Below are 22,106 nucleotides of genomic sequence, written 5' to 3' on the forward strand. Positions count from 1 at the left end.
ATAAATAAAATAAAACCATGGACTTATATCCCTGATGAACATTGATGAACAAAGACCCTCAACAAAAATCATGGCTAATCAAATCCAACAATAGATTAAGAGAATCAAAACCAAGTGGGACTCATACCTGGGAAAAAGGGATGGTTTAATATCTGCAATTCAATCAATGTAATCCACCATATCAACAAAAAGAAAGATAAAAATCACATGACCTTATTAATTTTTGCATAAAAAACATTTGATAAGGTCCAGCACCTATTTATGATAGAAGTCCTCAAGAAATTGAGAGTGGAAGGAAAATCCTCAATATAATAAAGGTAATATATGACAAATCCACAGCTAACATCATGCTTAGTGGGAAAAATTGAAAGCTTTCCCCCTAAAATCATAACTAGGCAAGGATGTCCACTCTCATCACTTCTATTCAACATAGTCCTAGAAGTCTTTGCCATCATAATCAGGCAAGAGAGAAATACCAAAGAAATTCAGATTGGAAAGGATGAAGTTAAATTATTATTATTTGCAGATGATATGCTGTTATACATAGAGGGCCCCAAAAACTTTGCCAAAAAATACTGGAAATCATCAATAAATTCAGGAAAGTAGCAGATTACAAAATCAATACTCATAAATCTTAGCATTTCTTATACAAAAGATGGGCCAGAGAAAAGGCAACTCAAGGAAGCAATTCCATTTACAGTTGAATCCTGAAAGATAAAATACCTTGGAATAAAGCTAACAAAGAATGTGAAAAACCTTTTTAATTAAAACTATAAGACATTGCTAAAAGATATAGAGGATGATACAATGAAATGAAAGAACATCGTTTGTTCATGGTTTAGGAGAATATATATCATTAAAATATTGGTCCTACTAAAAGCAATCTATAGATTCAGTACAATCCCTATTAAAATCCCAATGACATATTTCAAAGAAATTGAATCGCTTATCTAAAAATTCATGTGGAACTATAAAAATCAAATAGCAAAACCATGCCTGAGGAAAAAGAAAATTGATGGCATCACAATTACTAACTTCAGTTTATATTACGAAGGATTATAACTTATTTGTTGTTGGTGGTGGTGGTGGTGAAATAGTCTGGAGCTGTTATCTCAACTGGTAAACTGCCAGACTGTGGACTGTTACCAGCCACTTAATCTCTCCCTAGTCTCCTCTCTGTCTGTGAGCCACATGTATTTGCACTCACCAGTGATTTGGTGGGTTCCTGAAGTCGTTCTAGTCCTGTATTGTTTTAGGAATAATACTTATAACAGTGTGGTACTGAAATAAAAATAGATATCTAGATCAATGAAAAGGAAAGATACCCCAGAAATATATATGATAAATGGTCCAAAAACTTTCCAATTGGCAAAAGAAGGTCTCTTTAGCAAATAGTCATGGGAGAAATGGACAGCCACTTAATACCATGCACCAAAAATAGATCAAAATGGACCAATGATTTGGATATTATATCTTAAACTATAAAATACATAGAAAAACATATTGGTGAAACTTTTCAGGGCCTTACCATTAAAGATGTAACTGAAGACTCCACACCATGGGTAAGGAAAACAAAAATATGATTGAACAAATGGGACTATATTAAATTAAAAAGCTTCTACACATCAAAAGAAAATTCCATAAAGATGAACAGGAAACACAGAAACTGGGAGAAAATATTTGCACCATTGTGGGGTAGAGGCAAGGAAGACAACTTGAGACCAAGGTCCAAATAAGAGAGTCTTTATTTACCTGGCCACAGACTGCCTGTCCCAGCTGGGGACTGTCTTCCAGCAAGGTGCTGTCTAGAGAGCAATGTGGGCTCAGTTTCACACAGCCAGTTTTAAGGCAGAAACCACAACTGCAGCAAGCAAGTTAATTACAGAAGCTAATATAGACATTATTTTTGGAACCCTCTTTGGGGAACATATAGGCATTTTGTCAGAGGATGAACAAGCAGACTTTGATAATCACAAATAGTCTTTATCAGCAGTTGAACAAGCAGGCCTTGATAATCAAAAATGATCTGGTGGAATGATAGAAACTTTTGTGACTCTGTTTCTGGGACAGGGTGAATTCTATACTTTGGTGGGGGTTTCTGAGACATCAGGAAGTTTCTTTTTAGGACCACACCCTGTCACATCACACCAAACATCTATAAAGAACTTACATAACTTAAAAAAAAAGAAAGACATACAGAAAGAAAGAAAGAAAGAAAGAAAGAAAGAAAGAAAGAAAGAAAGAAAGAAAGAAAGAAAGAAAGAAAGAAAGAAAGAGGCAGGGTAGGATACCCCCTTTAGAGACTGGGGTTATCCCTACTGTCATTGCTCTATGGTAGAGCCAAGGTCCTGAGAGGGCCCACAAGATGCTGTTCCTTATGGAAGCGACCAGTGGTAGTGGAGAGAAGGACCCTTTAGAGGCCAAGACCCTTCATATGTGTATGGGAATCCAAGGATTCCCTATCTGGGACCCCAGATTAACAGATGGTGTGATATTGACCAAACAGGCCATTATTAAGTGGGTCAGTCTTTTTCCCTTACCCAACTTTGTAGTCCTTTTTTAATCTGATTATTTTAGCTTTTCTCTCATTTGTTTAGGCATTGAGTATCATTTGCTGAGCCCAACCAGAGTTAGGTTTTGGGGATCTGTCTCCTTTGGGCCTTTCTGCTAGGCTGTCCTACTAATTTGGTCTAAATCCAATCAATTATAGAATTTATGATGCCACTTGAAAAAAACTGGTCCTGAAATGAGTGCAGACTGCAATGTTCCTCAGATGTGACCATGAGCTATAAGCTCAAACCAATAGGGACTTAGAGGTTACACAGGCTCTGGTATTAAATATTTAAATGCATTTACTTATGGTCCCTGGAGCAGGTGGATGGAGGTAAATAGTTAATTTTAACCATAATTTTTTAATATAAGAATGGGAGCTACTCCCTTTTCTAATCCAACTTTCTAGCCCTTTTCTCCACTCTGACATCATTCTCTCAGACAATATTCTCATCTAACCTCAGGCTATCTACCAAACTCAAGCATAACTACTATAGTTGTATGCCCCCAGGAACAGGCCTAAAATGGTTCTCCTAGGTTTCTTCTACCCTCAAATCCCTAATCTCATCTGCTCTGATCCTACTTTCTAGTTACTGTCATTGGCCATCTTGTTTCAGTCTAGGTCATGCCACCTTCCAGACACCAGGCTGCAGATGCTACCATGACTCTACCCAACTTTTCTGGGCAGATGACCTCACCAATGTGTCCTGGACCCTTGCATCTCCAGAGCTCTGGTCCACTAGGGGAAGACAGAAACAGGCTGGAGGTATGGATCAACCTGTGAACACTTGTGCTCAGTGGAGAAGCAGTTACAGAAACCAGAACTCCTACCTTCTGTTGCCCATGAACAACCTTGATCCATACTCCCAGTGGGGAATAAGTGATAGGATGAAGATAAGAGAACTCTGCACTCCAGCTCCATCAGCACCCAGAGAGAGAGAGAAGGAAAAGGAGCGGGACATATGGAGCTAGTTATGATGTCATGAGTGGCTTAGAGGGAAAGAGAGGATTGAATCAGGAAAAGAAGGGACAACTATGTATAACTGTGGATAGATAGTTGCAGAGAAGATGGTTGGCCCATGTCTAAAAACTTTAAGGGAACTGTGGTGGATTGCAGTGGGGAGAGTGAAGAATCAGAACTCTGGTAGTGGGAATGGTGTAGATTTATACCCCTGTTGGCATGTAATTAATATAAAAATATAAAAAAGAAAAAAAGAAAAGAAAGAGAACAACTTAAAAAGTGGGCAAAAGATACAGTTATTTAAAGAAGAGATACACATACATGTGAAAATCCCCCCAATGCTCATCATTAGAGATATGCAAATTAAAATGACATTGAGATTCTACTTCACACCTGTGAGTATGATTTACATTAACAAAAAAGGAAAGGATAACTGTTGGAGAGGATGTGGATAGAGAGAGACTATTTAACTGCTGTTGGGAAGGCAAATTGGTGTGACCACTATGGAGAGCAGTATGGAGAATCCTTAAACAAATACAAATGAAAATAATTTGTAATACAGGAATTCCACTCCTAGGCATTTATTCAAAAGACAGGATAACACTAATTCAAAGGGACACATGCAACCCCATGTTAATAGCTGCATTATTCACAATAGTCAAAACACAGAAGCAACCAAAATGTCCTTCATCAGATGACTGTATACAACAGTTATGGGACATATACTCAGCGGAATACTACTCAGTAATAAAAAAGATAAATTGCTAGTTTGTTTTAGATAAAATAGATGCAAATAGAAAAGATTATGCTTAGTGAAGTAAGGAGGTAAAGGACAACTACAGAATGGTTTCACTCATGTGGAATATAGAGAATTGAACACATGAACTTGAAAAAATTAATTCAACCCATATCTAAGACTGGAGATCTATGGTGGTTCTCATAGGGATGAGAGGGTGGGGACACAGACCTTTGGTAGTAAAAGCAGTGTTAAACTATAGTCCTATGATCTTATAAATTACTGTTAATTCAATTTGTCAGAAGAAAAGAAAGATTTAATACTTTAAGTTCTTTAACTTCCTAGGCTTTAGTTCTGAATATATATATATATATATATATATATATATATATATATATCTCTAAATAATTAATGTTTCAAATTTGTATTCTTTTAAAAATATTTATTTCTTTTTTGTTGCCATTGTTGTTGTTGTTATTATTGTTATTGATGTGGTCATTGTTGGATAGGACAGAGAGAAATGGAGAGAGGAGGGGAAGACAGAGAGGGGGAGAGAAAGATAGACACCTGCAGACCTTCTTCACTGCCTGTGAAGTGACTCCCTTACAGGTGAGGAGCCAGGAGCTCTAACTGGGATCCTCCGGCTGATCCTTGCGCTTTGCACCATGTGCACTTAATCCACTGCGCTACCACCCCACTCCCTTAAATTTGTATTCTGAATGAATTCTGACATAGAGCTTAAATTGTTTAAGCACTTCTAAAAATTAAAAAAAGAGAATAGTTTTTTTAAATGTTTTTTAATAAACTATTTTAAAGAAAATATCTTAGTTGCCTATAACTTCAGTCCTGATAGATCAAAATCATTGGTCCTGTCTGTGTCTAAGAAATTGTTATTATTAACAGATATTCTTAAATTGCATAAGGCATGGTAAGGTCAAACATATCATAGTAAATTATAACCATTGGGTTTTCAAAGAAAAATAAGCTCTTAATTAACTTGGTTATATTTAACTACTGTCATTTAAAACATTTTATAAGACTATAAGGAACCTTTCCTATTCTTTTTTAAATTAGTACTTTCCCTAGTCTTGAAATATCTGGGGGCTTTTCTGCCTTGATTTCCCATCTCCTGTTCCCTAACCCTGATATATACTGTCTTTGTTGGTCTCAGCCAAATCAACACTACCAGTGACATCATGCTAAATCATCTTACTAGTGCCTTTGTGGGGCTGTCTCCAGAGAAACCAATCCTGAGATGTCAACCTTCTAACTCTTTTAACCTGGTGAACTTTCCTAACAAATGAAACTACCTAATTCTATTTCAGATGGTGACAACATCACTGATTCTGTAATGAGAGTATCCTAGAATGCTCCCAGCTGCTTTCTAACAAAGTTACAGATCATAGATATAAGCTAGCATCTATGGTATTGTGTACAGTTAACATATCCATAAGTTAGGAGCAATTATATCCGTAAAAGTTGAAATACTTAATAGTCCTCTGATAGACTTAGATGTAATAAGTTTGGCAATCTAGTATAATGACCTAAAGAAGACACCATAAACTTTCTAGTCAAATATTTATTACTTAGGTTTAGACATCTTCCTCTCCTGCCCCTACTTCAGTTCCCTCATTCACTCTGGCTTGTTAACTAACTATACAAAAGAAATCAAGTTAGATTTGTTCTTCCATCTATAAGGCAGCAACATTATTGGCACCCCCTTGCCAATGTTTAGAAGAAGTACTATATACAATTGGACAAAAGATACACTGACAAAAAACACATTTCAGGGGCAGAGCCAAGATGGCGACTTTTGAGCTGCAGCTGCCATGAGCTCCAAGAGGCAGCAGTTTGTAACCAGGGATTCTCTGGATAGGGTAGGATCCTGGGATGTCTGTTGGAGGGTGAACACGGGCTGGTCAGAGTGACACCAAAATACAGTCCCATAACTCTCTCTTGGGCTGACAAACAGAGGCCAGGGGGACAAAGGAAAATCTTTTGATTATTTCTGAGCTCAAACCCCCAGCCTAGAGCCAGCTATTTTCTTTACCAAGATTCCTGGTTCACCAGCGGGTGTCATCTCTTCAAACTTCTCTCTCTCTCTTTTTTTTAAGTGGCTGGAGCTATATTTGAGTGACAAAATACCTGACCAATCAGAGCCTCATCTCTGACTGGGAAAGATTAGCTGGAGGTTTTTTTTTTTTTTGGATACTTCTTACAATTTGCTGTCTTTGTTCAGGCTGCCTGCAGACAATCTGGAGCTGTCCAAGCTGCAAACTTAACTATTAGGGTTTTTCTACTCTATTTTATTTTATTACTACTATTATCATATACACATGTCCCTTTTCCATTCACCTTCTTCAGGTTGACCAAAATTAACCTTTGTTGTTTTTTCCATTGCTAGGTGACTGGGTGTCCTATCCATTGTGAGAGGAAGTTGTTTCTCTCTACCTCTTCTCTCCACTCTCCTTTTTCCCTCCTCCTAGCTAACTAAAAAACAACAACAACAAAAAAACCCTCTTTCCTTTCATTGCTCTTCCTTCTTTTTCTTCCTTCCTTTCCTTTTTTATTCTTTCTTCTTTCCTCCTTTTGTTTTCTGAATTCACTGATACTCACTTGTGAATTATTTTAGGGAAGAAATCTGACTTGGAGTGGACTCTGTGTGTGTGTGTCTTCTCTACTTCCCTTTCTCCCCTTTCTATCTCTAGAACTTATAGTGGACAGTAGATTTGCATAATTTTTTATTCTTGCTTTCCCTTCTTTCCTGTCTCTTTCTTTTTCTTTTGTTTGGTTGCTATTTTTTCTTGGACTGGAGGTGTTGTTTGGCTAACTGGTATTGGTTGAACTGCATCAATCCTTGCTTCAGTTACTATTGTTGTAATTTCTGAGGTTGGTGACTGCATTTGTCATAAAGGTCTTTAGTATAGCATGTACTCAAAACACAACTGAAGAATGACAGAACAGAAAAATAAAAACCACATCAATTAAAAAAAAAAAGGCTAAATCAAGAGCAAATAAACTGCTACCACAATGAATCAGGACAGGAGCCCAGAAGAAACTACAAATCAGTCAGAAGTAACCACAGAAAGGAAAAGCATACAGGAAGTCGGGCAGTAGCACAGCGAGTTAAGCGTGCATGGCGCCAAGCGAAAGGACTATCATGGGGATCCTGGTTCCAGCCCCTAACTCCCCACCTGCAGGGGAGTTGCTTCACAGGCGGTGAAACAAGTCTGCAGATGTCTATCTTTCTCTCCCCCTCTCTGTCTTCCCCTCCTCTCTCCATTTCTCTCTGTCCTATCCAACAAGAATGACACCATTAACAACAGCAATAGTAACTACAACAATAAAAAAACAAGGGCAACAAAAGGGAATAAATAAATAAACATTAAAAAAAGAAAAGCATGCAAGCAATAATAAACTTAATCACAGAAATGAAGACAACTATGGAAGAAAGGGCAATCAGAATTAGGGAAACAACATAGGAGACCCTCAAAGAAAATACAAGCTACCTCAAGGTAATTAGAAATGAAAGCTGAAATAGCTGTTAGCTGAGCTAAAAGGCCAATTAGCAGAACAAGCTAATACTATAACTGAACTGAAGAAAGAAGCTCAGGGAAGGGAAAGTAGAATAACAGAAGCAGAAAACAGAATTAGGCAGACAGAGGATGAGCTAGAGAAAACAAAGAAAGAGGTAAAAGAGCTAAAAAAGAGACTGAGAGATACTGAAAACAGCAGAGACATATGGGATGATCTCAAAAGAAAAAACACATTTCAAGTAAAGGGCAATTGTTTTCTCTATGACAACTTCTTTTTAGAATTATCAAACAAGTAAATACAATTTTTCTTTTTTAAATGAGGTTAATTTAGACTGCATTAAAAACCTGCATCTATTTCCTCTCTAACTTGAGGTCAGACTCTGTAAACCTAATACTGGCTTGGATACAAGTGATATTGCAGGCTTTAACAACTTGGAAAAAGTCTAAGCCTGTCAGACAAAGAAAAGACTACAAAAACTGAAAAAGTCCATGAGACTAGTTCACTTAATGATGGTTATTTTGGCCAATACCAGGCCATTTCATCACCTGGGGTCCTAAGGACGTAGACCTCTAATAATCCTTCTCCACATTCATTGGTCACTTCTATGAGGAATGTCACCAAAAATCCTTTTGTAGGATGTGGGCGGTGCAGATTCCCCCACCCTGGGTAGAGGCCTATCACTTCTACACTGAGTCTTGAGGAGGTAGACCCCCAAGGCCAACCTGGCCTAAAGGCATGTCCCTCCCCGACTCTGTAGGCTGACATGGGACAGAGCTCAGGGGCAAGGGAGCTGTATCCTTACACAACATACCCTAAAGGTTCCTGCTTCTTGTGCATGACTGATACGTGACCTCCCTTTATAAGGTCATACTTGGGTCCTTAGAGGCTGCTAACTTGCCTTGGAGGCAAGCTAGATATGAGAAACAGGTGTAGCCTAAGAGCATGAATGAGGTGAACCTGGGGGTAATTAACATGAAGTGAGAGTCACGCGCTTTCCTCATTGGGTCCTATGTTCCTATTGGATGGTGATCAGTATATCTAACCCTGTGTATGAACAATAAATAAGTTGTCTCTTTGAAGCACTCCTGGAGGTTGGTATAATTCCTCTGTGCCTCACCCTCACCACCGGTTCCGGTTCCCTATGCTGCTCCCGCCTCTCCGCTGGGGAAGACACCCAGCATCAGTGGGACTTTCCAGTACCTTACCTTTACTATAAACTAGCAATGGTAAGGACTGCCTCACTCTTGAGGAAGACTGGCCCTGTAATGATAGAAGACTAGAATGTTCCCAGCTGTAACCATGGACTTTGAGTTCAGACTGGTAGAGAGTGAGAAGTTATATAGGCTCTTGTGCTAAATATGAAAATACATGATCCCCAAATTAGATCGATGTGGTTAACAGTTAATTGCATTTATTATTTTTTTTCTTTTTTTTTCCTTAGTTATTTTTTTCTTTTCTTTTTTTTTAATTTTTTTTTTATTTAAGAAAGGATTAATTAACAAAACCATAGGGTAGGAGGAGTACAACTCCACACAATTCCCACCACCCAATCTCCATAACCCACCCCCTCCCCTGATAGCTTTCCCATTCTCTAGCCCTCTGGGAGCATGGACCCAGGGTCATTGAGGGTTGCAGAAGGTAGAAGGTCTGGCTTCTGTAATTGCTTCCCCGCTGAACATGGGCGTTGACTGGTCGGTCCATACTCCCAGTCTGCCTCTCTCTTTCCTAGTAGGGTGTGTCTCTGGGGAAGCTGAGCTCCAGGACACATTGGTGGGGTCTTCAATCCAGGGAAGCCTGGCCAGCATCCTGGTGGCATCTGGAACCTGGTGATTAAAAAGAGAGTTAACATACAAAGCCAAACAAATTGTTGAGCAATCATGGACCCAAAGCTTGGAATAGTGGAGAGGAAGTGTTAGGGAGGTACTCACTGCAAACTCTAGTGTACTTCTGCTTTCAGGTATATATTTTGCAGTAGTTTATGGATACGTGTGAACATAAGCTCTCTCTCACAGAAACTGGTGTATATCTAGGTTATGGGACTTTGTTAGAAAGTGAACCACCTGGGTACTTTAGGTTAGTTTAGCTTAGCTTGGTATAGATTGCGCTGCGTCCTGCATGAATAAAGAGATACTGCCTACAGCTCAACCATGAGTCCCTGGTCGTCTGTTACCCGCCCATGAAGCCAGCCCGGCGAAAACAACATAGCCCGGCGAAAACAACATTCCTCCAGTGTTATTGCTGGGGCTCAGGGCCTGCACCATGAATCCACTGCTCCTGGAGGTTTTTTCCCCCTTTTGTTGCCCTTGTTTAATTATTGCTGTGGCTATTATTATTGTTGTTGTCAATGTAGCTGTTGTTGGATAGGACAGAGAGAAATGGAGAGAGGAGAGGAAGACAGAGAAGGGGAGAGAAAGATAGACACCTGCAGACCTGCTTCACCACTTGTGAAGTGATTCTCCTGCTGGAGGGGAGCCAGGGGCTTGAGACAGGGGGCTTGAACCAGGGCTCGAATCGGTATTCTTACACTGATCCTTGTGCTTTGTACCTTGTGCACTTAACCCACTGTGCTACTGAGGACCCTCACAACTTACTTTCTTCTTTTTTCCATTATAGACTTAAAGTCCTTTTGAACTTGTTCACCGTAAGAAAACTTATAAAATGTGTATAAAGTACAGTCAGTACTCATTAGTCAAGGTTCTTCTTTTTTTTTAACTAAAGGAGTTAATGTTTTAAGTGTAATTGTTGACATATGCAAGCAGTTTCATTATGTAATAGGCCCCAAAGTTTTCTTCCTATTCTCCTTACTTCACCCCTCTCCTTTGCTTTGGTACAATACACCATATATAGTCCATGTTTCACTTTGTGGTCTCTTTTCTTGATCTTATTTAAAAAAAAAAAAAAGAAAGTGAACCACCTGAGATGAAATTAGAGTGTACTATTAAAGGAAAGGTCTCACCCGAGAAATGAAGCTGAAGGGCTGTCATTCCACACGTGAAGTCTTTGGACACAGTCTGAGATGAAGCATGTTGAGGTGGCAATCGTTGCGTTGGTTAGGTTGTGATCGGCGGACGCAATATTATTTGGTATGGATTGGGAGAGGCTTACGGTAAAGTTTCAATTTCTTTGTCTGTGATTGGTGCATTTAGATTTTGTAGTTCTTCTTGGTTCAGTTTTGGAAGTGCATAGGTTTCTAGGAATTGTTCCATTTCTTCCAGATTCTCTAGCTTGGTGGCATATAGTTCTTTATAGAAGTTTCGCATGATTCTCTGGATTTCTGTGGTGTCAGTTGTGATATCTCCTGCATCGTTTACAATTCTATTAATTTGAGTCTTCTCTCTTTTTTGTTTGGTGAGTCTGGCTAGGGGTTTGTCAATTTTGTTTAATCTTTCAAAGAACCAACATTTGGCTTCATTGATCTTTTGTATGGTTCTTTTATTTTCGATGTTGTTTATTTCTGCTCTCATTTTAGTGATTTCTGTACTTCTGGTTGCTTTAGGGTATTATTTTTTTTTCAAGTTTTGGAGCTACTCTCTGCCCTAACCTGGCTTTCAAGTTCTATTCTCAACTCTGACACTATCCCCACAGACAGTATTTCTTGTCTACTTTCACGTTAGCTATCAAGCTTAAGCAAAGATTACTAAAGTCTTGGGCTCCAATGAACATACTCCAAAGCTAGATATTCTAGCTTCTTTCCCTCACAGGGTCCCTACTCTCATTTGTTCTGTTTCTACTCTTTGGTTTTATTTGTTAGACATTTTGTTGTGTTTTATATCTTACTGCCTTTCAGCACCAAGTCCCAGATGCTACTATGATTCCATCTTGACATTCTAGGCAGATGACCTCACCTATATGTCCTGGAACCTTACCTCTCTACAACTCTACCCTATTAGGGAAAATAGAAACAGGCTGGCGGTATGGACCATCCTGCAAACATCCAGGTCCAGTGGAGAAGCAATTATAGAAGCCTGAACTACTTCCTTCTACATCCCAAAAAGAATTTTGATCTATACACCCAGAGGGTTGGAAAGTGTTAGGTGAAGATACCCAGAGGGTTCTGTACCCCAGTTCCACCATGACCCAAAACATTTGTCACCAGGAATTTTTGTTTTTATACCAACACTGAAAGGAAAACAGATCTGGAAAACACCAGAGGAAGACAGTCACTACTTTTGATTATCTGATAGTAAAGAGGAAAAAAAGAAAGACACTTGGAAGTAGTAGTAGGTGTGACTTAGAAAGAAAATGAAGGGAAACCTATGGAAGTGATTTTTTTAAAGGACATATAGTGTGTGTGTGTGTGTGTGTGTGTGTGTGTGTGTGTGTGTGTGTGTGTGTGTGTGTGTGTGTGGCAGAACTCTGGTGGTGGGAATGGTATGGAATTACATGCCTATTATCTTATAACTTTGTAAATAATAAAAAACATTTTTAAATGATTTGTTATATGTAGGTGTGGGGTAACAATTTCCTATGTGTCTTGGGCCCTGCATCCCCAGAACCCTGCCCCACTATGGAAAGAGATAGAGACAGGCTGGGAGTATGCATCAACCTGCCAATGCCCATATTCAGCAGGGAAGCTATTACAGAAACCAGACCTCCCACCTTCTGCACCCCATAACGACCCTGGGTCCATGCTCCCAGAGGGATAAAGAATAGAAAAGCTACCAGAGGAGGAGTTGGGGTATGGAGTTCTGGTGGTGGGAATTGTGTAGAATTTTACCCCTCTTATCCTATGTTTTTTGTCAGTGTTTCCTTTATATAAATGAAAAATTTTAAACAAGAAGATATATACCTGATGCATACACATATGAATAGTTGTTCCACTCAGTCATCATTGGAGAAATGCAAATTAAAACCACAATGAGCTGCCATTTCATACCTGTGGAATAGCCTACATCAGCAAAATGGGAAATGATAAGTGTTGGTGAGAATGTGGAGAAAAGGGAACTCTGATACACTGCTGGCAGAAATGCAAACTTGTAAGGTTCCTTTGGAAAATAGTATGAGAGTCTTTAAACAACTAAAGATGGAATGATCCAGCAATACCAATCCTACACATATATCCAAAGGACATGAAAACACTAACTTAAAGATTCATATATATCGATATGTACAAAAATGCAATATTCACAATAGGGAGTGGAAGTAATAAATGTCCATTGATGGACAACTGGATAGAGAAACTGTGACATATATTCAGTGAGATACTACTTTGCATCCTTCTGGGAAAAATGGGTAGAACTTGGAAGTGATTATACATAGTGAAGTTAAGTAAGGAGATGAAAGACAACTATTTGATGGTTTTGCTCATTTGTAAAACAGAATTGAAACACATGCATTTGAAAGAAAAAAAGTAATGAAAAAGAGTAGCCACACTAAGACTCAGTGAGGACTATGGCAATTATGGGTTGCACAGAACTTTGGTTTTGGGCAAGCTATGCAATCACAGTCCTGTAATCTTACAATCATGTAAGCCATTATTAAATCACCAATAAAATTTGCAGGAATTAGCAAACTTAAAGTCTTGAGTTCAAACCCCAGTATCACACATCTCACAGTAATACTCTGGTTCTTTCCTTTTCACTCATTAATCTTTTTTAATTTTAAATTTGTATTGATGGTTAAAGGTAGTCTATGTTATTTGTTATTTGTATATAGTAAATTTTAGGGTCTTATTGTCCATCGTTATAAACACTGACATGTGTGAAAGAGTGAATACAATGGTCCTGTTTAAACACACATACTCTGGGTTCTTTTCCTTTCACTGATGGGTAACAGAGAAAATTACTTTCTACTGCTGGCTAGTAGTTAAGACTGTCTCCCCCACCCCCCTGAAACCATTAATAATGTTCTGTTAGATTGCATAATTTATAGTACCAGTTTTGAATGTGTAATGTAATACCATATACTGAAGGGTAGTTAGTCTTTCTTCAAATAGGCTACTGAAAATGAAATAAATACCTAGATTAAATTTCCATACTAGGGAAAAAGAAATGAAATTATTTGCTGAGTTGCAAAAATATGTAATAAACATTGTGGAAATAATCTAAATCTGAAAAAAATTACTTCATTGTTCTAAGTCATCACAGATTGTTTCCTTTTAAAATAAATTCCTAAGGAAAATATTGCTATAGTAAATAACAAAAATAAGTATTTTAAAATACAATGAGTTGAAAAATAACCTCTAAAACTAATGAAAACATTTTTTTTCAGTGTGTCTGACTTTGCAAATGAAAGGGTCACAAGATCTTTAAAAAATAACGTTTGAGCAAGAGTTGGAAATTTTTACCCTCTTTATATTAGACCCTAAATTATACTGTGAGAAAAAAATTCCAGGGGATTATTTACATTTATATAAACTTGTCAATACTTCTAGAGACTTATTTGTAGATCTTCTGTACATATTAGAAATATAATTAATGTTTTATATTGAGTCTTCTACTAAACTGACTATATATTTTTCCAAACCATCAGCTCTTTTCTTGTGTCTACTATAAATCAAAAATGTTATTTAGTCTTCTCCTTTTGCTGTTATTATTGTCATATTCTTCAGGGTTCCAACCCCTTATTTTACTAAGCTTTTGTTTTCCTGAGAAAATATCAAATTTCAACTGTGGGACTGGTACCAGACCATGTGGGAATTCCAAATAGATTTTCAATTTTCTCTGGGCTTTGAGCACCATTTGTTGTTTATTCCTCCAAAATGGTGTTATTTTAATTATGTTAATAGGATTATGTTTATCAGTACATGTGTGACCACCATAATTGTGACCTCATTTTTCCAATTTGGAAGAAAGGAGAAAGGAGTGAAGACATGCAAAGGTTAATTTAAGTATAAACAGTCTTGAAATTAAGATATGAGTCAATAACTCTTAGAAGCTTTTAAAATAACTACAGAACAAAATCAATATGGGAATGTGCTTTATAAAAGCAAAAATTCCTGATGATTATGGATATAAATTGCTTCTTACTTTAAGTTCCTGATTATTAAACAATCTGTTCTGCTTTATATCTTAATGCTTTTCAGCCACCAATCTGCAGATGCTACCATGATGCTAACCTGACTTCCCTGGGCAGATGACCTCACCAATGTGTTTGGAAACCCACCTCCCCAGAGCCCTGCCCCACTAAGGAAAGATAGAAACAGGCTGGGGGTATGGATCAACCTGCTAATGTCCATGTCCAGCAGAGAAGCCAGACCTCCCACCTTCTGCACATCATAATAACCCTGGGTCCATGTCCCCAGAGGGATAAAGACTAGGAAAGCTTCCAATGGAGGGGATGGGACAGGGAGGTCTGGTGGTGGGAATTGTGTGGAATTGTACCCCTTTTATTCTATGGTCTTATTGATCATAATTAAATCAATCAATAAAAAATTAAAAAGAAAAACAAAAATAAATAAATACACATTTTGAAAAAAATAATAAATTGCTTTTAAAATTCTTTAGAGTTCCTTATAATCTTTGACAACATTAATGAAAATATATATTTTATTTTTAAAATGTCCTTTCACATTATGTTTTAATAGCTTGATTTATTTAGTAAATTATCTTAATCATACAGGTGAATTTTTTCTAACTTATTTAATATGATCTAAAAAAACTGTAAATCATAACTTATTTGCTAGTTTAACAGTTTGCTCTATTCTGAAGTACTTTGTAAATGCTAACATTATCATAATTTAAATTAATTATCGATTTCCATCTTTAAAAAATCAAAGGATTACCCAGTAATGGCATAAGCACTTAGGTGCTCATATGTGCAAGAACCTGAGTTGGAGCCCCACTCTCCTATCTGCAGGGGGTGGGGGCACTTCATGAGCAGTGAAGCAGATCTGCAAGTGTCTTTCTCTCTCCCACTGTCTCTCCCACTCCTCAATCCTCTTAAAATTTCCCTCTATTCTCCAATAAAAACGGGGGGATGGTCCCTGGGTGTGGTGATATCATAATGTAGGGTTTGAGCCTTAAAAAAAGGAAAGAAAGAAAACAAAAGAAATTAGAGTTCCTTTAAGATGGAATTCTATAAAGAATTAAATGCTGAATTTAACTTTACTCTTCCTAAATGTCAGGTTGATTAACAAAAACATAGCAAAAAAATTTTTTTTTCAGAGCTGGTATCTCATACAGAGATGATTTTCATTGCTTTTAGCTGACTTTTTCATTCTTTTTATGTCAGATAAACAGGGCGAGGCACCATAGCACCACATGGTATGTTCCTGGAGTTATAGGGACTTGAACCTAGGCTGTGCACATTACAAGGATATCAGGTGAGCTGTCTTTAGTCCCCAAAGGTCTGTGATTTTGTTAATGTGTGCCCATGTCTTCAAATTGACTACATTTCTTAAAAACTTAGAAATTATTCACTAATAAGATTTAAGTATTTCATAATCTATTCCTCTAATTTGGATTGTGTATAAAGTAAAGGTACTTATACACTCAAGCCAGAGAAATTGTACGTAATCTTGATAAGTTTCATAATGCTAATGCTGTTTTGATAGAGAAAACCACAAGAAATGCAAATAGCATCCTCTTCTCTCTAGTACAGGTGTGTAATAAGCACATGTAATTAAACCAAAGATACATAATGGTTTGTTGTTGGATACGCATTTACAACAGCTGACTACACTCTTAATGTGTGGTTCGTGAGGTAATTTTCTTATGTCTCCACTCCTTGAACAGAATATTCCACATGGACTCATATACAAAATGATTTTGTGCCTTTTACACAGTAGATTCCCACTGCTGCCTGTAATTTAGCGTCTCTGCCATATCAGCATTACCTAAAGATGATTAAAAAGAGCATGTAAATTCACAAACAAGTCATTTTATTCTTCAACTTAAATAATTTAGAAATGCTTCCCAAAAGGAAAGTTATCAAAATGTAAGCCTTTCGACATGGTTTCCATCTTAGTGAAATATATCAACCGTGCATTTAATCACTGTTATGCATAAAATATGGTTTATGGCTTTGCTTCATATATCACAAAAACTTCTTTGTATATTATGAATCTGAGTCCTTTAGAGGGCATAAAGCAAATATGAAAAACTAGTACAGGCTTTTAAAAATCAGTATGGGATCAGGAAGCAATGAATAAAATATTTTCAATTATTTTTAATTTTACTTCTCCACCGAGGTCTTTTAAAAAATATCTCAAGGCACACATATGCACATGGTGTTTGAATTTCAAACTGGAAAAATGAAGAATGTTGAGTATATGTAAAGAATGTGTGAATTTATTTTAAACACTTTTAATGGTTTCCCCATTTTTTATCATAAGTGAGACATATCATATATGCACAATTAGATGATGCATAGTTTCTCTTACTGGGAATAGTGAGAAGAACTTGCCTACTATGGTAGATAATATGAAGAAAGATAAAGTAAATTTGTTTCTCATTTCTGAAAAAGTGATACCTATACCTTACCCATTATACTACAGTGTGTAGTTAAAATGGTCATGATGGCATCTGAACTCAATAACATTTTCCATAAATTACTGTGCAGGTATCATTAATCATTGTATTCAAGAGTTGTGGATCACCTGTTTAATTCAGTTGGTTCTGATTTACACATCATTTCAAAGAATTCAAAGGCAATAGAAATTAAAATTTTTGCTTTCCACTTTAGCTATACAGCCCTCTCTGCTCATCTCAGTACAGAAAGTTAATTGATCTGATTCCTTTGGCTAAATTTTAAAGCCTTACTTGAAATTGATGCTGGGAAATAATTTTATTTATTTCAGTTTTTAGTCGTGACATAAAAATGGCTTACAATATTATAAAATTACAGGGGTATAGTTTCATACCAGACCCAACACTGACTATATCTTCCCAGGCAGTATTTTTCATCCACCTGCATGTTAGCTATCAACCTTACACGAAAGTTTCTAATGATGTGGGACATACCTAAATGGACTTCCGAGCTTCTTTCCATCCCAAGATCCCTAATCTCACCTACTTTAATCCTAATTTTTGTTTCTTGTTTATTAAGCATTTTGTCCTGCTTTATATCTTACCGACTTTCAGCCATCAAGTTACAGCTGCTACTATGATTCTATCCTGACCACTATGGGCAAATGACCTCACCAATGTGTCCTGGAACTTCACCTGCCCAGAGCCCTACCCCACTAGGAAAAAATAGAAATAGGCTGGGGGTATAGATCAACCTGCCAATACCCATGTCCAGCAGAGAATCAATTACAGATGCCAGAACTCCGACTTTCTGCAAGTCAAAAAGAATTTTAGCTCATACTCCCAGGGTGAGAAGAAATGTTAGGGGAAGATGAACAAAGGGTTCTGCACTCCAATTCCATCTGGCTGGAAAAGAGGAAAAGAAGATATTCGGAAGTGGTAATAGGTGTAGGTGTTACTTAAAAAGAAAGAAAAGGCAGGCCCATAGAAAAAATTGGGCAAATATATATAAATGTAGACAGATGGCTACAGAAATAATAATCCATATCTGTGGCCTTGGGAGAACTATTGCAGTTTCCAGTTGGAGGAAACACAGAATGGGAACACAGAATTCTGATGGTGGGAATGGTGTGGAATTATACCCCTGTCATCCCATAATTTTTAAATCAATATTAAATCACTAATAGAAAAATTAAAAAAGGAAGTTAATGATTCTATTTCTTATTTTAAAAAAACCTGAAAACGAAAGGGCCTAAATTTCATTGATTATGAAAGTAGTACCAGAATATACATTATTAAAAGGAAACTACTGGAAATTTTTATAAAGTTTTTGATATTTATCTCTATGCTTAAGTGCTGCATAAAAAAGTAAATAGGTGGTTAGGCTGTGGCATACTGGGTTAAGCGCACATAGTACAAAATGCAAGAACCTGTGCAAGGTTCCAGGCTCCAGCCCCTGGCTCCCCTCCTGTAGAGGGGTCTCTTCACAGGCAGTGAATCAGGTCTTCAGGTGTTTATCTTTCTCTCCCCCTCTCTATCTTCCCCTCTCCCCTTAATTTCTTTCTGTCCTATACAATAAAATGGCTACCAGGGGCAGTAGATTTGTAGTGCTGGCTACAGCTATAACCCTGGAGGTAAGAAAGAAAGAAAGAAAGAAAGAAAGAAAGAAAGAAAGAAAGAAAGAAAGAAAGAAAGAAAGAAAGAAAGAAGAAAGAAAGAAAGAAGAAAGAAAGAAAGAAAGAAAGAAAGAAAGAAAGAAAGAAAGAAAGAAAGAAAGGGAGGGAAAGAAAGAGAATTAAAGGAAATAGGATGATGTGGCTGTGGCTGGAATGGCTAGGGACATGACTCAGCAGTAGTGCATGGATTTTGATCCCTGGCATTGCATGTAAAGAAAAAGACAGTGACAACAATTAAAGTCTTTATAAATAGTATTAGCAATACCTTGGTCTTTCATAGAAAAGTAAAACACAGAAATATCTGCACTATAAATTCTATAGTGATACATTGTATAACAATATGCTTATAAAATATATTTTTTAATGGAAGTGATGGTAGACCCTTTTGCAAACTTGAAGACTTCAGCCACACAAATGGTTTTCTGATATTTGATCTAACATATTAGCACACATATGTACTGAGCTGTTAAGGATCCTCACACTTGCCCATGTTTAATTTATATTTTGGTTGATATGTTTTATATCTACCAAGAAAAGTTAGATGAGGTCACAATATAAGAAATCTGGACTTACAGAATAAAAATTAGAATATCATTAGTGCTATAAGCCCCCATGACTATTTGGTCCACCTCTTATTCCCTCAATATACAAATCCTTGAATTCCTTGAAAGTTATTTTTCACATTCTTAGAGACATTTAGATATTATGGACTTCTCTCTAAACTAATGTGATGCCTATGTTCCTACATGTTGAGTGGGTATGGGGAGAGAAGTCTTGGAGACATACAATTTTCTTAAAATAGCATTCTCACGTCTCATATTAATTTGAAATAGTTCTCTGTATCCATCAAAACCAACTCTATGCAATAAAAATCAATCATGAACTGTAATTCAAAGCTGGAGGGTTAGTGAGTTGTACTTTCCTTATTTAAGTCACATGGAAGCATTGCTTTAGCCATTTTAACCAAATAAAAATAACCAATGTTCATTATAAGAATGAGTTTATTTCCGTAACTCTTGAATATGTGAAGGCCTCAGGAATGCACTTCTCTCTCTCTATTTCTTTTTTTAATATATTTTTATTTATTTTCCCTATTGTTGCCCTTTTTATTGTTGTTGTAGTTATTATTGTTGTTGTTATTGATGTCATCATTGTTAGGACAGAGAGAAATGGAGAGAGGAGGGGAAGACAGAGAGGGGGAGAGAAAAACACCTGCAGATCTGCTTCACCGCTTGTGAAGCAACTCCCCTGCAGGTAGGGACCAGGTAACCCGTTTTGCTACTGCTGAAGAGACCAGTTGGAGTCATAAGTCATGAGTATTCACACTTTCATATATGGAAAAAAAAAATCCAAACAAACAAAGCTATGAAGAACTAAAAATGGGCTAAAAATCTAGCGAATTCTTAGTCTCTGGAATTGTCTAAGCAAAGACAGAATGATCATTATTCAAATGTGACCCAAATCTAGTTATTATTGAGGTATCTTACAGGCCTATCCTCAGAATAAACTCAAGGGGGGTTTGAGAAAGTTTATTGGTTAAAGGGTTTCATGGGACAGCAATAAAAGTATCTTCCACTCTAGATGGCTAAGATAGTGTTTCTTTTATTTATTCAGTAATCTTGGATATTACTTTTAATTTTTTAAAATGATTTACAGATGTAATTTATATTTTAAATAATACATGCCAAGTCTAACAACACTTATACATTTGTCTAAAATACATTTAAATAAAAAATGAAATATTTGACAAGGGACTAAGACTATTTAGTTGGGAAAAATAGTCTAATAAATAAAGAATAAGAGAATTAAATATTCATATGTAAAGAATGAAAACAGATCCCTGTCTACTTTATATAGCATGCACAAAAAATTAACTCAAAAATGTATTAAATTTTTTTTTTACTTTTTTTAAAATTTTTTTATTTAAGAAAGGATTAATGAACAAAACCATAAGATAGGAGGGGTACAACTCCACACAATTCCCACCACCCAATCTCCATAACCCACCCCCTCCCATGATAGCTTTCCCATTCTCTAGCCCTCTGGGAGCATGGACCCAGGGTCATTGAGGGTTGCAGAAGGTAGAAGGTCTGGCTTCTGTAATTGCTTCCCCGCTGAACATGGGCGTTGACTGGTCAGTCCATACTCCAGTCTGCCTCTCTCTTTCCCTAATAAGGTGTGTCTCTGGGGAAGCTGAGCTCCAGGACACATTGGTGGGGTCTTCAATCCAGGGAAGCCTGGCCAGCATCCTGGTGGCATCTGGATCTGGAACCTGGTGATTGAAAAGAGAGTTAACATACGAAGCCAAACAAATTGTTGAGCAATCATGGATCCCAAGCTTGGAATAGTGGAGAGGAAGTGTTAGGGAGGTACTCACTGCAAACTCTAGTGTACTTCTGCTTTCAGGTATATATTTTGCAGTAAGTTTATGGATACGTGTGAACATAAGCTCTCTCTCACAGAAACTGGTGTATATCTAGGTTTTGGGACTTTGTTAGAAAGTGAACCACCTGAGATGAAATTAGAATGTACTATAAAAGGAAAGGTCTCACCCGAGTAATGAAGCTGAAGGGTTGTCATTCCACACGTGAAGTCTCTGGACACAGTCTGAGGTGAAGCATGTTGAGGTGGCAATCGTTGCGTTGGTTAGGTTGTGATAGGTGGATGCAATATTATTTGGTATGGATTGGGAGACGCATACGGGAAAGTGGGCCCTATCCAAGGGTTCCAGGGAAGTAGGGGCTCTATAGTGGAGATGTGAGGTTCCTGCTGTCTTAGGGTTCAAAAAGACAATCGATAGTTAATGTATGAGAGGGGGAAAATTAGTTGTATGTCTCAAAGTTTCTCAAAACACAAACTGAATCTTTTTAATATATAGGCTGTGTATTTGATATGCGGACTCTCTCAAAAGCCTAGACCAAGGAGATTAGAAGCATCCAATAGCACAGCTATATACAAGATACTGGACACTGTACAGCAAACCATAACAAAAGGACTTTTCAAAGTTAACCCAATTACCAAATAATGTGATGATAACATGTATTAAATAGTTAAGTGTAAAGCCAGAAACTGCAAAGTTCCCAGAATAAAACCTAGAGGGGAAACTACTTTACATGAGTGTCAGCAATAATTTTCAGGATGTGACACCTAAAACATGAAGAACAAGGTAAAATATAAGTGAAGCATATCAAACAGAAAAAAAATATCAAATTTGTTAGATAAGTAATTTGGTAAAGATG

Source organism: Erinaceus europaeus, chromosome 8, assembly GCF_950295315.1.
Source record: "Erinaceus europaeus chromosome 8, mEriEur2.1, whole genome shotgun sequence".
Taxonomy (NCBI): domain Eukaryota; kingdom Metazoa; phylum Chordata; class Mammalia; order Eulipotyphla; family Erinaceidae; genus Erinaceus; species Erinaceus europaeus.